We start from the raw sequence: 6000 nt of genomic DNA, 5'->3' as shown, positions 1-6000 counted from the left end.
CGCCCCCAGCAGGAACCGAACCCGGGACTCTCTGGTCCACAGGCTGACGCTCTAACCACTGAGCAAAACCAGCCAGGGCAGGATTATTTTTACACAATGGGAAGAGAATGATTTGGATTAGATTTTCACCTCTTTGGAAAATGTGACTTGAAGCTAAAAAAAGGAAGTTCTGAGCCCACGTACAAACTTCTCACTGCCCCTCTCGGTGCCATTCCCCCCAGCTGTGATTTTGCCTGCAGGGGAGGTGTGGTGGGTGCAGAATATGGGCTACAAACTGCTCTGGGCACAGTGGGGCTTAGAGATGCCTATCTTCACAAGAAGATGGGAGCAGGTGCCAGCAACTTCATAGTGAAATAGTAAAATAGGAAAACCATCCAAACTTTGATTGAGTCAGGAGGAATTATAAGGTACCTTTCAAACTCATGTTTTATTTTTATTATTATTTATTTATTGTGTTAATCCTCACCCGAGGATATTTTTCCTTTGATTGTTAGAGTGGAATGGAAGGAGGGAGGGAGAAAGAGGGAGAGCAACATTGATGTGAGAGAGACACATCAATTGATTGCCTCCCGCACGGCGCACACCATGGCCAGGGATCAAACCTGCAACCGAGGAACATGCCCTTGACCAGGAATTGAAACTTATACCCTTTGGTTCATGAACTGATGCTCTAACCACTAAGCAAAACCAGCCAGGGCTCATGTTTTATTTTAATCTGAAGGTGAGAAAAAAAGTCCTATCCCACTGAATAAAATATCAGTAAACACCAGTGGGTCTGTGCTCTCAACTGCTGGAGGCTACTGGGGGAGAGTGTGATCTAGATCTAAAATTGACTTCACTTTACAAAATGTTAATCTTGTTTTTAAAATTGTAAATTAAAAATAATTGGCTGGGTCCTGGCTGGTTTCTCAGTGGTTAGAGCATCGACCCTTGGACCAAAGAGTTGTGGGTTCCATCCTGTCAGGGGCATGTACCTTGGCTGCAGTTCAGTCCCCGGCCCTGGTTGGGGTTGTGTGGGAGGCAACCAATACATGTGTCTCTCTCACATCAATGTTTCTCTCCTCTCTCTTTCCCACTCTGTCTGAAAATAAATGGAAAAATATATCCTCGGGTGAGGATTAAAAAAAAACTTAAAAAAAAAAAATTGGCCCTGGACAGTTTGGCTCAGCAGTTAGAGCGTCAGCCCATGGACCAGAGAGTCCTGGGTTTGGTTCCCGCTAAGGGCACGTACCTCAATTGCAGTTTGTCTCTGGCCCCAGTTGGGGTTGTGTGGGTGGCAACCAGTTGATGTGTCTCTCTGACATCGACGTTTCTCTTTCTTTCTTCCCCCCTCTCTCCTGCCCACTCTATCTGAAGATAAATGCAAAAATGTCCTCCAGTGAGGATGAAAAAAAAAAAAATTGGTTGGTGCCCAGCCAGAGTGGCTCAGGTGTTTGAGCATCATCCTGTGCACCAAAAGGGTGCCGGTTCAATTCCTGGTTAGGGCATGTACCTGGGTTTGGGTTTGATCCCCATTTGGGGCACATCCGGAAGGCAACTGATCAATGTTTCTCTTCACATCGATCTTTCTCTTTCTCCTTTCCTCTAAGCATGTCCTTAGGTGGGGATTAAAAAATATATATCTATTTGGCCAGCAGTTTTTGTTTATAGCTTGATTAAGATATAATTGACAGCCCTGGCCAGTTTGGCTCAGGGGTTAGAGCGTTGGCTCACGGATCAAAGAATCTTGGGTTTGAGTCTGGTCAAGGGCACGTACCTCAGTTTTGGTTCGGTCAGGGTTGTGCGGGAGGCAACCAGTCAGTGTGTCTCTATCACATTGATGCTTCTCTCTCTCTCTCTCTCTCTTTGCCTCCTTCCCACTCTATCTGAAGATAAATGGGGAAAAAATAGCCTCGGGTGAGGATTAAAAAAAAGATATAATTGACATACAGTAAACTGCACTTACGTAAAGCATATAATTTGATGAATTCTGACATACATCTGTACCCGTGCAACCATCACAATCACAATTAGGAACATAGCCATCACCTGCAATCCCGTTCTTTGGAAATTCTCTCCACTACCTCCCTCCCCTTATCCTCAGGTGACAGTGGGGAAGAACTGGTGAGCCATCCAGGATGACAAGACAGCCAGAAAGGGGATGGCCATGTGGGAGAAAAGGCTCCATGAGAAGGAGGGGAATCTACATCTGGCTGAAAGGCGGAAATAATAGGAAGAGGTGCTGGGCACTCAGCTGGGTCCAGGACCCCTTTTCAGGGGGCCCAGTGCAGGCTGTTTGGTGGCCCTGCTCCTTCCTCACCTTGGCCCCTGTCACAGGGCTGTGACAGGTCCTTTTTTCTTTCTCTACATTAGAACTCAGTCCCTCTCCTACTGTGCATCTCCAGGGCTACCAAGGCTACTCCTGGCCAGCTGCCCCAAACCACCTGCCGGAGGCTCCTACTCAACCACTGGCTGGCTCAGCCCTGGACATCATGCTCTGGGATGCAGGGCTCTCTACAAGCACTGATATCCAGCCCCACATAGCCCTTGGTGCTCATTGAGGGAAAGGCCTCCCACAGGTGCATCTGGAACTGTATTCTTTAGGAGGGGGCTTCTTCAGACAGACTCCCAGAGCCTGCTCTCAACTCTCTGATGTGGGTTCCTAACCACTCCACTTTTGACACAAATTATTTTCAAATATTACAATAAAATGGCTGATAAAGGTGACCTCACAAACAGGTGGGGAAAAAACAGATGGTTTGGGGGAAACAGACTCATTCTCTTTAAGTGAGAAAAATAGTCAGGTCCCTACCTCACATTGAAACGGAAAAACTCCAAATGGATTAAAGACAGCATGAAAGGGAAAACCATAAATGTAGGCAGATACCTTTGAGACTGGGTAGAGGATTTATTTACTTAATTTTTAAAGTGTTTATTAAATTATTAAAATATGTGGACAAGATTTAATAACTAGGTAAAAACAAGACACACCCACACACTCACCACTAGGTTCACCAGATGTTGATCCTTTGCCCTGCTTGCTCCCAATCTGTCTTTTAAGGAAATAAATTTTACAGGTAGAGCGAAATTTTACCTTTCACCCTTTTCCTCTTCTGTCTCCCTCAATATAATTCTCATGCTTATTTTGGTATTTTTACTACAAAAAAAAAGTATTTCAAAACAATAGATATCATCGAGGATGTGTTTTTAGACTGAAAAAATAGTATTACACAGTTCTGTACCTTGCTTTTTCACTTGTTTTAGAAGTCTGCCTATGTTGACGTGGCAGATGTGGTTCATTCCTGGAAATGACTCCATAGTATTCCACTACAATAGACTATACCTCAGCCATTCAGCAGTCTCTTCATGGAATATGAAAACAGGTGCTTCAAGAACATCCCTTTCCTGTCTCCTAGTGGACCTCTGAACATCCCCTTTCTGTCTCCTTATGAACCTGTGCATTGTAAGGTACAGAAGTGGAAGTGCTGTTGCTGTATGAGTAATGCGAATTCCTATACTGTGCTGGGATCAGGCTTCATTTTTACTCTGATTGGTGTCAAACGCTATTCATTCCCTTGAGTACTGATGGGGTTCAGCATCTTTTTTGCGTTTATTGGCCACTTGAGTCTCCTCCTCTGGAACTTCTTATTCATATTCATTGCTCATTTGTTTTTGTATTTTTTTATCCTCACTCGACATTTTTTCCATTTTTTATTCAGATAGAGCAGGAGGGAGAGAGAGGAAGAGAGAGAGAGAAACATCGACATGAAAGAAGCACATCGAGTGGCTGCCACCCGCACGACCCAACCAGGGCTGGGGACTAACCGCAACCGAGGTACATGCCCTTAGTGGGAACTGAACCCGGGTCTCTGGAACGCAGGTCAACGCTCTAACCGCTGAGCAAAACTAGCCAGGGCTCATTTGTTTATTAAACTGGGTAGCTGGTCCAGCTGGTGTGGCTCAGTGGTTGAAAATCGACCCATGCACCAAGAGGTCACTGGTTTGAGTCCTGGTCAGGACACATGCCCAGGTTGTGAGCCTGATCCCCAGTAGGGTTGGCATGCAGGAGGCTGCCAATCAATGTTCTCTTCATCAATGTTTCTATCTTTCTCTCCCTCTCTCTTCCTTCCTCTCTAAAATCAATAAAGAAAAAACATTTTAAAATATTTTTTTACTAAAGTACAATTTACATACAGTAAAATTTACCCTTTGTAGTGAGGAATTCTGTGAGCTTTGAAAAACATACAATATAGAACCACCATTACGTACAATCAAGATATAGAACAGTTCCCTCACTCCAACACACTCCTCTCTCCTCCGGCCCCCACTGATCTTTGTCCCTATACTTTTGGAAGGCTCGAATTTTAATGTATTTAAATTTGAATCATTCATTTTTTTTATCCTTACCTGAGGACATTTTTCCATTTTTTAATTTTTGTTCAGATAGAGTGGGAGGGGGGGAGAGAGAGAGAGAGAGAGAAACATCAACATGAAAGGGACACATTGAGTGGCCGCCTCCTGCACGACTCCAACCAGGGTTGGGGACAAACTGCAACCAAGGTACGTGCCCTTAGCGGGAACCGAACCTGGGTCACTCTGGACCGCAGACCGACGCTCTAACCGCTGAGCGAAACCGGCCAGGGCTTGAATCATTCTTTTAATGGTTTGTAATTTTTATTCTTGTGTAAGAAATTTTCCTGCTCCAAGGTCATATTTTTCTTTCTTTTTTTTTTTTTAATCCTCACTCGAGGACATTTTTCCATTTTTTGTTCAGATAGAGTGGGAGAGAGAGAGAGAGAGAGAGAAACATCAACGTGAAAGGGACACCTCGAGTGGTTGCCATCCACAGGAGCCAACCAGAGCTGGGGACAACTGCAACCAAGGTACATGCCCTTAGTGGGAACCGAACCCGGATCTCTCTGGACCGCAGGCCAACGCTCTAACCGCTGAGCCAAACTGGCCAGGGCATATTTTTCTTTTCTTTTCTTTTTTTTTTTTTGTTCAGGTAGAGTGGGAGGGAGAGAGAGGAACAGAGAGAGAGAGAAACATCGATGTGAAGGAACACATCGAGTGGCTGCCACCCGCACAACCGACCAGGGCCGCGACAAACTGCAACCGAGGTATGAGCCCTTAGCGGGAACCGAACCCGGGTCTCTCAGGACCGCAGGCCGATGCTCTAACCGCTGAACCAAACCGGCCAGGGCATATTTTTCAATGTCTTCTAAAATGTTTTAAGTTTTACTTTCCACCTTTATGCCTTTGATCCCTCTGTAATTATTTACGTATCTGATGTGATATAAGGATCTAACTGTGAGGTTTCTGTACAGATAACTGGTACCAGCTATGGAACAGTCCATCCTTTCCTTATCATTAGCAAAGCTACTAAGGATAAAACTGAGTTAACTACTCAAAATTAAAAATTTTTGTCTACTCTTTCCAAGAGTTCATGAAGGGGTCACAGGCAGGGAGAAGATATTTGCAAATTCAAAAACGAATGAGGTCCCTGGTCTGTTTGGCTCAGCAGTTAGAGTGTCTGCCCTCAGACCAATGAGTTGCGGGTTCGATTCCAGTCAAGGGCATGTACCTCAGTTGGAATCTGTCCCCAGCCCTGGTTGAGATCCTGTTGGAGGCAGCCACTTAATGTGTCCCTTTCATGTTGATGTTTCTCCCACTCTATCTGACAAAAATAGAAAAATGTACTCAGGTGAGGATAAAAAAACAAAAACAAAAACTAATGAGGGCTTTTATTTAAAGAAAAAGTCAGAGTCCAGCCGGTGTGGCTCAGTGGACTGAGCATCGTCCCATGACTGAGAGATTCGGGTTCAGTTCCTGGTCAGGACACATGCCCCAGTGGCAGACTCAATCCCCAGTAGGGGGTGTGCAGAAGGCAGACGATAGATGTTTCTCTCTCACATTGATGCTTCTCTCTCTCCCTTCCTCTCTTTCCCTTAAAAAAAAACAAAAAACACCAATAAAGAAAAACTCAGCCCTGGCCGGTTTGGCTCGGCTGTTGGAGCGTTG

This window comes from Molossus molossus, unplaced genomic scaffold (genome assembly GCF_014108415.1).
Source record: "Molossus molossus isolate mMolMol1 unplaced genomic scaffold, mMolMol1.p scaffold_m16_p_3, whole genome shotgun sequence".
NCBI classification, from domain to species: Eukaryota; Metazoa; Chordata; class Mammalia; order Chiroptera; family Molossidae; genus Molossus; species Molossus molossus.
This window is presented reverse-complemented; position numbering follows the sequence as displayed.